General features: G+C 28.8%; 1 protein-coding gene across 7 annotated transcripts in view; it reads right to left on the bottom strand.

The window, feature by feature from the left end:
• Positions 1–15321, bottom strand: part of LOC129960009 (rho guanine nucleotide exchange factor 25-like) — a 575803-nt gene that overhangs the window by 301734 nt on the left and 258748 nt on the right. The gene's annotated exons all lie outside the window — the stretch shown is intronic.

The raw sequence follows: 15321 nt of genomic DNA on the forward strand, positions 1-15321 counted from the left end.
GATGTTTCATGAAGATCTATCAAGAAGCTTGACATGAACGATAGTGTTTATCATTTGTATGAAATATTCTTGCTATTCCATGCTACATGAAGCAAGAATCATACATATGGTAATATCCTAGAAAACTACCAAGGAGATATTTTTAGCCAAGAATGGAGAATAGAAGTGAAGAGCTGCAAGCTATTGATTGTATGATATTGCATTTGGGGAAACAATACCTTTCAATTACAGCAAAAGAGGATTTATTGAGCAACCAAACTGTAAAAAAGATTGGCAATAGCTCTGAGATCAGGACATCAAAATTAGGGATTGAGGGTGATAATAGAAGATGAAGATGTAGATACAGTTATTGTAATAACATCCATAAACCAAATTAACACTAATTCTAATATTGTAGTTGCGGGTTCAAAAACAAATCAAACTGCATTATTGCTACAGATCTGTTGCATCAATTATCTTGCGCTTGCAAAAAAAGATGTGGCTGTGACTCTGGATGGGAAAAAACAAAAAACAATTCGGTCTCTTCGTCTATATGTGAGCATTGTAATAAACTATTATGCTTAAATTCACTATTGTAGTCCGAGGAAGATAGTGATCCTCAATATACTGCAGAATAAGGCTGTATAAAATGTAAACAGAATGACTGAATATATTATAGAAACAATTAATGTAAATATAAAACGATTGATAGAAGAGAAAAAAATAGACTAAGGATAAGTAATAGTACATAAGTGATAAATGAATGGTCCTTGATGTTGTAAAATACTAATTACCGTGTGATGTTGCCTTTCAGCAGTTGTAGATTTTGTCAGGCCAGAGTATGGCTGGTCCCTAGGTGGTGGTTAATGGAATTCCTCCTGATGAAAAGGGTTAGGGGAAATTTCCGAATCAAAACTGCCAAATTATAAACCTTATAATAATTATTTTATAATGAATTAGATCATATTGCTTTTCCACAGTTAACCCATCTTAAATACTAAGAGAATAACGATTATATTAAATAATCATCATATAATTAATCTATGCTATATGTTGTAGAAGATATTACTTTACTACTTTATTCATAAATTATATTATCAATTATTCAAGTCTTAGTGTAATAAATCTTACTGCTGACGATGACTGCGCATCTGCGTGGCATGCCAAAGTTTTTCTGCTTTCTCCCTCCTCCCCACCGTACATAAATAAATGTATAATTAAAAAAACGTAAATTAAAATATTTATAGGTATGATTTTTAAGTGACATGCCACATAAAAATTGTAGTGAAAACATTAAAAAGATCTGAAAAAAAAAACTTTTTTCCCCCATATATATATTTGAAATTTAAAAGGAATTATTTCCTTCATTTTAAATATGAAGAGAAAAATTCTTGTAGGTCATTTAATAATAAAAAAAAAGAAAAAAAACTGAATTCGATAATTAATTTCAGATATAATGGCTATTTCTTAAATAATGGCCTTTTGAATCTCTGCAGGGAAGTCCAGGAAGGACTTTTGTAAAAATGTTTCTCTAATAGTATTCTTTCAATAGAGGAAAATTCAGCTTTATCCTTATTTCCCCCCTTTCAAAACTTTAATTGACCGAACTATTTTATTCTTGGCTTGACACCTCGGATATGTACTGATCAGCAAAAGCCCTTAAAAATCTGCTTTTGCAAATCCAACTTCATGCATTTCATCTTTAACTTTAAATTTCTCTTTAAAAAAACTTTGGCAGTTAAAGTAATTATTCAGATATTTACTGCTATAAAATAAGTTATACGGTCAAATTTCAAAACAACACTAATAACGCTTTCATGTATGTTACTCGTTTACATTTCCCAATAATAGTTTTAATCAAAATTTTGTTTACATCAAAATAATTTTTTTTTATCAAGCCAGCAGTTTTCAAATAATTTCATCGATCAATTTGTAAAAGTAATTTTTGAATGTTTTAAAATAGCTGCAAGCAAATAAGTAATAGTAGATTAAAAAGTAGTATAAAAATATTCTTATTGTGCGAAGCTCTCCCGATAAAATTTAACTAAAATAATTGTTAAAATCATTTTTAGTGAACTGCAAAAGCATATTTTTTATTTTAAACATCTTCTATCTTTTGATCTTTAATTTATAATTCTTTATTATAAAGACTGTAATACCATCAATTCAGTTCTTCTCTATAAAATTTACGTAATCAAAATGGAATTACGTACTTAATTATATTAATTATAATAATTGATTAATTAAAAATTAAATTCCGAAAATATTAATGTAGAGTATTTTCATGCACAAAACACAAAAGTATACAAGTGTAGAAAATCAAATTCAAATAATTCATCAGTAAGTAAATAAAAAATTAATTAAAAAATTATATTTTTACGGACGTAAAACAAGTTAATTAAAAGTAATTAATTTCTGGATAACAATACATTGCTTAAAATTGTTTTTTTATAAAGCCTGGAAGTGATATTTAAATTTATGATGAAACATCAGAGAGAATTTATTCAGAACTGTACAACATTCAAATCATAAAGAAAAATGGAGAAAAATGAAAAATATTTAAAGAAAGCTAAATTATAAAATGCCTTTATCAATCAATTGAATTTAGATTTCTAAAGCTGAAAAATTTAGAATTTAGATTCCTAAAGCTAAACAAACAAACAAACAAAAAAATTGTTTCATTTTCATAAAAATCTACATCGCTCTGAAATCAATACGTTTTCTTTTTTGCAGTATTTGCATGATTGATATCATTTGAACATATCTCTGCTATAAATAAGTTAACGATAAAGCCATAAAATACAAGTGTTACTCGTATTTTATTCAAAATTGTTTATTCGTGCTAATTTATCTTATATTAATCCATTTGAGGTAAACCGCATTATTTATATTTAGAATTGTTATAATTTGAAAAAATTATCGTCATTAATTTTTAAATATAAAATTACAATTAATTTTAAGATGTGTGAATACTAAATCAAGAAACGGATATTTTCAAAACCACACATTCATAATTACACTAGTGGACAATATCTAAAGGCTATATAGCGCGTAAAAAAGTAAGCTTGATTGTATGCAAAATGAAACAAATTAATGCTGTAAGCTTGATTGTATGCAAAATGAAACAAATTAATGCTAGGACACTACAATAACGATAATTTATTGCGCTCTGAAATCCAAAAGAGTTTAAAAAATGTTTAAGGGACATTTTGAGTTGAATACGTAAAAGTGAAAAAATTGCAATATTAATTTCATCAAAATTCCTAAACTCATATTCCACACTGAACACTCCCTTTTTCATTATTGTATAGTGTATAGTTATTATTTTGTGTACTGTATGTAAACTTTAACTTTTTTTCTTCTTAATAAATCTTTTTACGTGTATCCATTCAACCGAAAGAGAATCCTAGAGATTCCAATTTGAGGATATTCTGTGACGAAAAAGAAAAGTTACCGCCTGCAGGTATTTTTGCGGAAAATGTCAATATGGGATATGGCTTCCGTGGAGGGCAATGCAAGATTCCACTCGTTGGGGCATGCTTTGCACAACATTATCCACCAGTTGTTGAGTAATTTATCGCATACCTCTATTAGGACGCGGATGGAGGTATCTTTGTTTATTGGAGGACATTGTCGACCCGCAAGTCTTTTCCCCAAAGCATCCCAAACATTTTTAATGGAATTTAGATCCATTCCGTAAAATGGAATTTAGACTCGTATAGTACTTCTTGTTGCACTCCTACTCCACGACTCTTGATTCAAATCAAATTTTCATAAAATCACGTTTTACATACTCATATATATTGAGTGGATAAAAAAGTATATTCTATATACAAATGAATAGAAATAAATACTGTAGATGTGTTATATAACATACAAGAATTGCCTTCAAATTATAAAACGATATTAGAAAAGAAGCATGAAGATAAATTCAAAAGCTCAAATCAATTTAGTTCCTGTTACTTTCTTGTCATAAATATTTTTCCAGGGCCTCTGTGGCCTCATATTGTCAAAATCTGCCATTGGCAACATCTGTTATTTTTAGTCCATCTTCACTCTTGCCAATAAAATCTTCGCGCCTAAAATTTTCTAAGTAATGTTGGGGAGACATTCCGAAAATTGCAAGTTCTTCAATTGATTTCTTCCAGTTAAACTTTGCATTTAAACAACAACAGCTTATAGGTAGGGCTGGGGATGACTGAACTTCATCATCGATATATATCGTCTAACACATATCGATATTTTTCGATATATCGTGATATATTATTTATTTATAGCTATTATAAGTTATAAATAGCATCTCTTGACAAATTGACTGATGACAACGACTCCAAATTAAAGAAAGTTTCAATTTGTATAATAAAAATCATTTCTTTCTTTTGAATAAAAATAGTTAGAAAATAATTTTGTTAAAACCCTTTTAACCCTTTATCTACTGTATTATGAACTACTGAAAATTTCTTTATAAATATATATTTTTTTAGCTGCCATATGGATAATTAAAGGATATGCAAGAAAAAAAAATCTCCCCGGTGTGAAACTTAATTTGTTAGAACTAATTAATTAAAGTGGTACTTAAAAGTACCGTCAGTACATTTTGCATAAATTTCCTTATAATAGAAAAAAATTTCGAATGATATTTCTAATGAAATTTAACCTCTTAAAAATGCTAAATAACCAAAAAACATTCATAAGAAAACAAATAAATTATCAAATTTACATAATTTAATTTTACACATAATAAAGGTAGAAATTCATATTTGATGATAATCATAAAAACAATTTTCTTTTTCATTTACGCACAAAAATATATTACAAGTTGAGCATTTTGAATGTGGTTTTGATTGGATATTTTTGAGTGCACAGAGTTCACAACGTCCTCGATTCGACACGAATGTTGGCCTATATTATCCTCTATTTTTTAAACGAACATCATTAGAAATAGAACTTTTCTTCTCTTTTTTGCACAAAAAGTTTGTTCATCTCCATTAGATTTAGGTCTCCCTTTTCGTTTTGGTTGTGGTTTTGATTTTGTTAATAATCCTTTGGTAATGCAGCGCTTATTTGTTAATAATCCTTTTATAATGCAGCGCGACGAATCTCACGACGCACTTCCACATATGCAATACATGAATTTACATATGCCATTTCTAGCATAACAAAAAAAAAAAAAAATAATCCTGTGCCACCATTTTTTCGATTTCTTGTCCCTATCATAAATAGCACGTAACATGTTGGCTTTATCAATTCCCCCCACGTGTCCATTGTAGTCTTTTACAACAATGGGTGCGGTAACGTCAATTTTGGTACCATCTTTGAATCTCCTTTGGACTTTGCAAGTAAAATCTAGCTTATTTTTTTATTCGGAATGCAAAAGCAAATTCACATTCTATACTAACATTTTCAAATGCTCTTGACAGTGTTAGTAATAAATAAATAAATAATTTTAAAAAGCTATAATTGAAATCTATAAAAAATACTAAAACATATTCTACACTACACTTTCATAATTACATTATAACAAACAGAAATACTATAGATAATTACATGGACAAAATGAAAACAAGTTTTTCTCCAACACTACGTGTACTGGCGGTACTTATAAGTACCACGGAATAATTAGACCGTTAATCCCATTACATAATCTGCTATCTCATAATGATTGGGCAAATAATATTCTAATACAAAGCAGAATGAATAAAAAAATAGAACACTTAAATTTGGTTTGATATTATATATTTATAGCAAATAAAAGATAAGAGCGGCAATCCGTACAAAACGGCAGCAAAAGAACATAACGTTCGAAAATAGCTTTCTCCCTCGCTAAATTCATCAGCCTAGAATAACTACTGCCATCTATCATGAAAAAGTAGAGTTAAAAGACTGTTTCTATAACGTACCATCAGAATATAAGTAATGGTTGTTGTGCTATAAAGTTTTAAAGTGATTAGTACTTATAAGTACCGTCAGAAGATAAAGAATTAACAAAGTCTGTCAGTGCCAAAGCAATGTCTGGATGTTACGATTTGCGTTTTTCCAATATAATAATTTTTTTTTAAATTTACGCTTTTTACTGCTGACTTAATAAAACTTCGGTTTCTTTCATCGTTCATTAAAAAACGACATAATAATGCCTTTAACAAGTAAAATTAAGTAGTTTTAATAAATTATGAGTTCAAAATCTGAAGTCTTGAAAAATTAATTTTGTATATGAATTACATAAATTGTTATTTTTATTTTAATAGTATTCTTGGCAGATTTAATTTAAATATGCACTAGAATTTTAACAATAGATATGTTATATAACTATAATTAATCATTCAATTTAATACTTCGAAACTCAAAAAGAGACGAAAAATAGTAATTCGAAAATGAATAAAACATTAATAACAAATATTATGTAGGGTAAATTTATTTACGGATGAATGATGTAATACTTTAAAATTTTAGAAAAGGTCCTGATCACGATCCAATAAATGGAAAATATGTCATTATATATCATCAATAATATAAACTCAATGAAAAAATAACCAACAATCAAGTACAACGCTGTGTTTCTGAATATTAAAACTCTAGATAATTATATTTTATTTCTAAGTATTCTATCAACATTTTTGCATATTATAAAATTTGAAATGAATTAAAATTAAAATAAAAATAAAATATGAAAATTTAAATGAATGGGGGGGGGGAGAAAAAATATTATGTAAGGTAAATTTATTTAAGGACGAATGATGTAGTATATGATGATGTATATGTTAATCGGCCTAAATCGGCCAGTTCGCGAATTGGCCGGCCAATTACGATAGTGTTAAGCATCATTTATTACAACAAGTTGAACTTCCATGGCATTTCGAATTGCATAAGCATTGATTCTTCCTACATTTACAGATATTTGTTCCGCTCTTGGTATTGCAATTACATCTACCAATATCACATCGGGCTTTGGCCAAGGATTCCCGGCCACTTCACGAAATGGCCAGCCAAGGTAGAATATACAATATTAATTGTAAGTATTTCGGGCTCTGGCCAACCTCTTGACCAAAACGCGAATTGGCCAAACTTCGGGCTTTGGCCGTAACATATATAAAAAGCAGTAAAAAGATTGAAAAATCACCACTAATCTTTACATTAAAAACAGAAAAATAATAATTTTGCAAAAAAATTTCTTAAGTCAATTGAATGTAGGAATTTTTAAATAAATTCAAAATGCTGTGTATTTGAAAATAAGAAAAAGAAAGAAAACTCTTTTAAACTGCATGAAAATTTGAAAAAAATGTAACATATAATCCAATCACATAAAGTGGATTAAATTGGAGTAATAAAATTTATCCATTAAAATTCATGCTTATCTTAAGTAAAAAAATTATATTTTGTAATAAAAAATATATAATGAAATTGGAAAAGAGTATTTTTTAAAGATATAAAACAAGAAAAAAAAATACCCTTTTAGAAACGTAAAAGCGGATACTACAGAAAAGCATACGGATTAAAAAGAAAAAAAAAAAAAAAAAAAAGAACAATACATGTTTTCCCCTGATATGCGAAACTGTGCCTTGAAATCCAAAAAATTATTTATAAAACATTGCCAGGACTGATTCCCAATAATCAGGCCAATTCGATCACTTTTGAAATCTCGAAATTACCCAAATTGCGATAAATATCGGAAATGCCACAAATATCAAAAACCAGATAAATAACGAAATTCGATAAGTAACTGGATTTTCGATATGCATTGAAAATTCGATAAGTATTGGGAATCCAATACGTATTTAAAATTCGATAAGTATAGGCAATTCGATATGTATTAAAAATTCGATAAGTGCCGGAAGTTCGATCGAGATCTTTTGAAAGGAGTTCAACAAGCAATTCATCCGCCAGGCAAAATTGGAGGTGCAACGGAACTGCATTTTTTTTTTTTTTAATGCGAGTACGCTTTAGTGTTAAAATGCGAGCTGCGAATAAAATTGTGGATTTAATCTGGATTAATCCTTTTTGCCTTTATTTCTGCAGATGAATATTTAGCAATTAAATAAAGGGCAGTCAATAACCTTCTGATAACCTCAACTTTTTTTCCATAATGGTATGATTCAGTTACGGAACAGAAAACAATTCATTCCAAAATGACTTGCTTGAAACAAGTATATTTTTATATATTAGAATATGACAGTATTTGCAGAAATTTTACCAAAAATTATGTATGGAGGTCTATAAAAATAGAAAGCAAAAAAAAAAAAAAATAACCAAAAGGAAATCAAAAACGCAAATTAATTGTGAATATCGATTTATTGTATCGCAATTCAGCGTGAACTATTATTCATGATCATGATTTCAATAGATCGAGTTTGGAAACTGGCATCAAAAATGATTTTTTTTCTCGATAAAATGAAAATTGGCACAGCCCTACTGACAGGCGTCAATTCCTTTATATCTCTTACCAGCGTTTCCACGTGATGAAAAAGTTCGGTAATCCAAAATTTGCAAACACACTACTCGTCTTACTGTATACCGTACATAAGCTGATTCTCACATTTGCCTGCCTTCCATTTTGTGATTACTATCTTTACTATTGTTATCCTTCCTTACAATTGCTCACCAGTATAATGTAACAGAAAAAAACAACAGGAATCATTTGGAGAGACTTGTTTTTTAAATACTGTTTGGAAATTAAAAATACACAACTAGTTTTTCTTATCCATTTCATTTTTACATGAAAGCTTGTACTTTAATCTACTTTCTAACGTTATTTCCATCAATATTAAGACATTTGTCGTAACGAACAATCACCTTTTGAATTCCATAGAAATTTGCTACCTGATTTGATAACCACTGTAACACAGCTATTTTGAGGTAATCAATATCGTCATGATACTTACTGTCAAGATTTCTTTCTTTCTTTTTTTTTAAAAGCAAGTAGTAATCACTAGGCGCTAGATAGGGCAAGTACTCAACATGCATGCGGGGATCAGCAGCAGGAACAGCAGAATTTCAAAATCTTACATAAAAATCATGCTTAATAATTAAAATTGAATAACTGACAAACTTTTTCAAGATTTTTATCACTTGATGTTGCAGATATGAAATAAATGCACAGTTAATAGAAGCAATCAAAATTAAAATGAAATTTCATACAATGCGACTGATAGGGTAAGGTAAACTGATAGCTTGATCCTCAAAATTCCTCCATGGGGTTGAAAAATAATATATATATATATCATGAGTTGTTATGAGCTATTGGCGCATATGGGGCATCTACGTAGATGAAACGTATTCATTGATATTCAATAAATGGACTTCGTAAATAAATCTTTTAATGTGAAATGTATTATCTTTCCTATACTCTAATAATAATAAACATATTGTTAAGAAAATTACGAAAAAACATTTTGATACATAACAGGATATCTTAATCTGTCAACAGAGTACGGTAAATATTTTATTATTTACTCTATTAGTGTGCAAATGTTTAATAAAAATAATTCATGACTGAAATTTGCATTTTGATGACAAGATGATAATATTGATATGCTTTTTAAATATACTATGTCGTATTTCTTTAGATGTTTAGTTATGATGTTTAAACTTAGGTCTTGGCTGTGGGACTGGAGGCTTACAGGTTCGAGACCCGATTCCATTGAAGAACCGCCATATAAGCGAACCTGATGCAAATTAAATTCCCTGGGCCAAATATCCTCCCACTGAAGAGAAGTGGAATATTACAGTAGAAGAATGATAGGTTCTGGTGCCGTCCTCGTCGTCTGACCGAGCTTATTATTACGAGATCTGTTCCAAATATCCCTATTGCTGCTTTGGGTTATTAATATAATTATTCTAAACTAAACTAAATCAAACGAGAATGGTACACTCATTCTAATATACAGTGTGTAATTTAAAAAAAGAAAATATATTTTTTTCTAAAACTATTATACCAGAAAAGGAAAGTTACTAAATTAAACTGATGGCGTCTCTTCCCATTAAAAAAGCTTGTTTCAATAAAATAATTTTAAGTTGTGAAATAAACATAGTTTATTTTTTTCCCTTTTTATGGATGATGCTAAATACTAGTTACAAAAGTTATTTTCAACTGTTTTCCTTTTTGTATGCAGTTTCCTTTTTTATTTAACTTGATCAAATTATTTCGAAGAAGTAACTTCTTATTTCAAGTGATTCTAAAATATGAATGTGATTTCTTTATAGTATGAAAAGATTATATATCTTCTTTATTATTTTTGAGTAGAAAAAAATTTAGCCTTCTAATAATTCTCTAAAAAAAATCTTTAAAAATATCCTATTCAAAAAACTTATATTTTTGTTTATTTATCGGAGACAGATTGATTCGTCTTTAGAATAGATTAGTTTATAATACAAAATTTTAGCGCATATTTTTGAAACATTATTATTGCATGACCCAAAATATATTCAAGTCCTTACATCTGAATTCTTTTGAATATACATTTTATTTATTTTAATTCTTAAATTCTTTAAAGGTACAATACATGGGTGAATTGGTCTTAGTTATGATTAAATTAAAGTGGAATAATTTTCAGAAGTACGACATTAGTGGAAATTAGCAGTAAAAGCGACAGAAGTAACACAGTCCTCCCCCCTCGTAAAGAATATTAAAACAGAACGATAAATAAATAAATAAAAATAAAATAGAATAAAAAATGTAAATAAAATATAAAAGTATTTGAGATTGATTTAGTATTAAAAAAATAGAAAACAATGAAAAAGTTTTTTTAAAAAGTGAAAACTGCTCATAAAATAACGATGTGAATCAATTTTCATTGCTTCCACAATAACTATTGAGCTTTGAATTAACAAGTGACCAATGAGTAGCAACAAGAAGAAAAATCAGAATATCATATTGTCCACTCATTTGCATCTTGAAAGAAAAAGTTTACAGGAATCATTTTTTTATTTTTATTTTGAGCAATGATCAATTGCTTTTTTTTTTAACTGGAAAGTAAAAATTTTCTTACAACAAATATTTTCAGTAAGGAATCGAAATAGAAGATGCAAATAATATTAATATTCGAATAGGAAATTTAGATCAATCTCAAAGCATCAAACGGTGCAATTCTTGCTAAAAGAAACAAAATGCAAACGTATCTACTTCAACAAAGACTTAAAATGCTTCTTTAAACCTTAAGAAAATAAAGAAAGATGTAGTATTGACAAATTATAAATGAAATTTATTTTTATTTTTTATAGTCACTTTCATTACATTTTTATTATTTAATTCTTATTTCGAACTTTTCTGTTAAAATTACTTTTCGAAAAGTTTTTAATCAAAATGTCACTTTTGTATTCTGCTTATAAATAATGTTTTCGAGTCTTTTAAAAGAAAAGGTTAATACTGATGTTGTGACCTAAAGGTTGTGTGGTACTTGAGCTCAATAAATTTTCCCCTACCTCATTAAAAGGTGTCTTTTCCGCTCATAAAAATATCCGTTCCGTAAAAATATTTTTTCCGTTCATAAAATATCAAACTTGAGTTCAGATTTTATATGCTGATATGGGCTTGAAAATCAAAACCTATTTTCCCTTATTGAGCTTTAAAAAATTTGTGATGAAATTTGTGGAATCATTTTCCTTAACTGAACCGATTACACAATTTTAATAGGCTATGTTTATTAAAGCGTATAGGCTTTATTAAAGCGTATTTCTCAGAAAGTTTATTCCATTTTTAAAGGCAAATAAACTGCAAAAAATTTACTGTTTTTTCTTTATTGAAATTATTTTTCTGTCAGTTTTCATTAAAAACTATTTTGGTGATTCAAATACAACACTTCCCTTATTTCTGCTATTTTGAAAATACTCCTATTAAAGTAAGCAATATCAAACTAATTTTCTTTCTTAACTAATAAATATAATTACGAAGCAAACAAAATCTATAAAATGATAATTGTGTGGAACTCACTAATCATTCTATTTGCTGGCCAATTACATTAGACTTTATTTGCTAATTTATATAGTTGTATCGCTAAAACCTGAATTTGAAGTCAAAACTTATGTCTTGTCGTAGCCTAAAAATTCAATTCTCTGTGTATTAGATATCCTATTCTACCCAAGATATAGTATTCAAATTTCGTAAGTGAAAATATCCTCATAGACCGCCAATCTTTTACCAGGGTTTCTCAACAGTGATTGGCTTATGATTATCAAAATATTGAGTGTTCTAATATCGATATGTAAAAACTGACAGATTTGATCGCAGAAGATAGAAAGTTTATTTATTGAACTTGAGTTAAAAGTTGAAGTGTCAAGAGTATTTCGCAGAATATGACTCCTTAGGACAAAAGGACTGTGTAAAATCTAAACTTCATAATTTTTTCATAAGGATATTTCTTGACTGAAGTCAAATAAAATAGTTTCATTTCCATCATTTAAATGTTTTGAAAGTAAAACTAAAAACTGAATTTTACGATGAATTAGAGAAATTTTTGTTGAATAATTCTTTAAAATATTATATAAATTACGAAAATTATTCTGCATTGCATATACAACTTCAATGCTGAGCGACTCTGCATTCAATTTTCATATTCAAAAAAAGATGTGCTTGGTTTCAGTAAAAATGGTTTTATATTAATTGCAGTTTAAAATTTCCACTCCAATTTAACGTGCAAATTTTGTGAGCTCTGACAGAAATTAGTAAGTAATACAATGAACAGAAACGTTTAAGGCATTCATAATAGTATGACTGAATTATATAACTATCAAAATCTGAAACTTTGATAGCTAAATATTTTGCAGGAAAAGCTATTAAAAGACCAAGTTACATAAAATATATAATTGAAAATTTTAGACATCTTTTATACTGGCGAACTGCTGGTCACCAAAGGCGGCTAGTTTCTTATTAAAGATATTGCTTAGTGAACTATTGCAATATACATACACACATGCATACATTTTTTCCCTTTTAAGAGTATAGATAATAGCGATTTTCAAGAAAATTCATTCAGATATATGAGAATATTCAAATGTTAGTATATAAAACAGCTATAGATTCTCTTATATCTTACTTCTTTTTAAATGAATTTAATTCCGCGATTTATTTTTCTGATAAACACAGACTTATTGCAAGATATATGAATAAGATAAAATGTATGTACAAGATCTCATAAATGCAAGATCAAATAAAAATTTTACAAAAAAAAAAAAAAAATGCAGACAAAATAGGATCGATTTCTGAATTATATATATATTTAAAAAATACAGTTATAAAAAATCCAGAGGGGAAAAAGTTACGAAAACATTCTTATTGTGTTTGCTAATTTTTTTTTCTGGCACTGCACTTGAAAATAATATTTGTGATTTTTATTTATTTTTGTATTTCCACCTTTATTTAATTTCCAAAATGGAAATTTTTTAGCTTTGATTCCTTTGGAGTAATATTTTCACAGGATGTTGTGCATTTTACTTCTGCAATTCCATTATCACCAATTAGCCAGACCGGAGATGCAGCTAAATATGCCAAATTGGGTTTACGAATAAACCGCAGCATTGGACTTTCAAAATCTTTTACAAAAGTTCACTAATTTTGTTTCCAAGGGTACCATAGTATTCGCTGAAACAAGTGTGGATTGTGAAGGCGCAGATAACCGGTCACAGCTGTGCGGAACTTGCGCTCAGTCACCCTTCTAGATGCACGGCAAGTTTTCCTGCCAAAGGTCCAAATCCCAGTAAACCTACAATGCAAGCGCAAAAGACACCTTTTAATGAAGTAGGGAATAATTTATTGAGCGCAAGTTCCTCATTCCCGACCTAAACTCAGCTGCACAGTTGCGCGCGTAAAATATTCTCCCATTTTGACCTTTCAACTCTCAGGGTCTAAAATTGCTCAGTCTCAGCGGTCATATCTGTTTGAGTTTTCTGGGAAATCATTTTGTGAGGTTCGCTCCTTAATTTGAGGTCCACTGTTTAAGACTGAGTTTAAAATTCTTTCTCGTTGTTATGATTTGACACTCTATACTCTCGTACCTTGAGAGAGTGAGACATTAATTGATAAGCTGTGATTTGTTAAAGATTGTTTTTTTTTTCTGATAACTTCCTGTCCCTATCAGTGTTTCATTATTTTTAGTTGACCAATGAGTTTGGGTGAGTTTCGACCTAAACTTGGCTGAGAGAGTGAAATTTTAGTTTTCATAAGTTCTTGCATGAGTTTTAGAGGATTCGTATTTCCTGAGATGTATGTAGTTAAAACATATCGGGCTTAAAGATGTAAAGGATGATAAATAGATTTAGATTTTTCCTGATATAATATAGGTTTTTTTTTTTTTTTTGATGATGATGATATGAAAGACCTTGATGCAAAAGAGATGTTGATAATAAATAAATTTGACACTTAAAAGATTCTTTTTTGAACTCTGAGAAGAATAGCAGCGGAGAATGGACTGGTGTGATTTCATCGAATGAGCGAGACGAGATGATATATGCTGGAAAGGCTGATTTATCTTGCAAATAAACAATTGTGACCCTTCTATTTCATCATTTCCTTGACCCGAACAGTATGGCGTCCAGGTTTTGCGGATGGATGATCTACTTGACATTGGGGATGGATGATAATCTACTTGGTATTGCCTGAAACGGACGTGTCCCTGCACTATCCAAAGACCCTGAGTTTCCATTGTTCTTCGATCCGAATGAGAGTGGCAATCATATTCAGTGGTTGGCTGATGCTGAACCTGCCAGGAAATACAGGACTTTTCTTGTCCATTTAGTCAAATTAGTTCATTGGAAAATGATGATGTCCTCCAGTCCAAATAAGCTTTTTAAATATTTTTTGAGTAGTTCCGTAACCCATATATTCATAAATCAGGGTCAGTTTCATGGGTCACTATCATGAATCACTCGATATGAATAATATTCTAACTGAAAATTATAGCTGTCTTCATGTTTTGCACATGTATAGATTTATTTTATTTATAATGTCTATAAGTTTCAACATCATTTTATTATTTTTACGACTAATTTGAGATTCTGTGGGTAAATTTTAGTAAGTGCAGCTAGTTTCAATATTTAAATAAACTTAACAAATTTCCATAATTTTTAGAAGATGAAAAAAGTTTTTGAGATCATATGATTAAGTTATTTTAATGGCACATAAATATCTAATATCTATCTTCATAAATATCTAATTTGCTGATGCATTAATCATATAAATATCCTAAATATAATTTAGTAAAATTGTTAGGAGGATCTGAGGATTTAGATGATTAAAATTTTTCTTCAGCAGCTCTCTATGTTAGTAAATTTTAGAAGGATTTAGAGTTGGTGTGTGTTTATTTCTGCCAGAGCTAATTTTTATTTCATTGAAGGTAAATGTTTATATATATATAT

The sequence above is a fragment of the Argiope bruennichi genome, chromosome X2 (assembly GCF_947563725.1).
Source record: "Argiope bruennichi chromosome X2, qqArgBrue1.1, whole genome shotgun sequence".
NCBI lineage: Eukaryota > Metazoa > Arthropoda > Arachnida > Araneae > Araneidae > Argiope > Argiope bruennichi.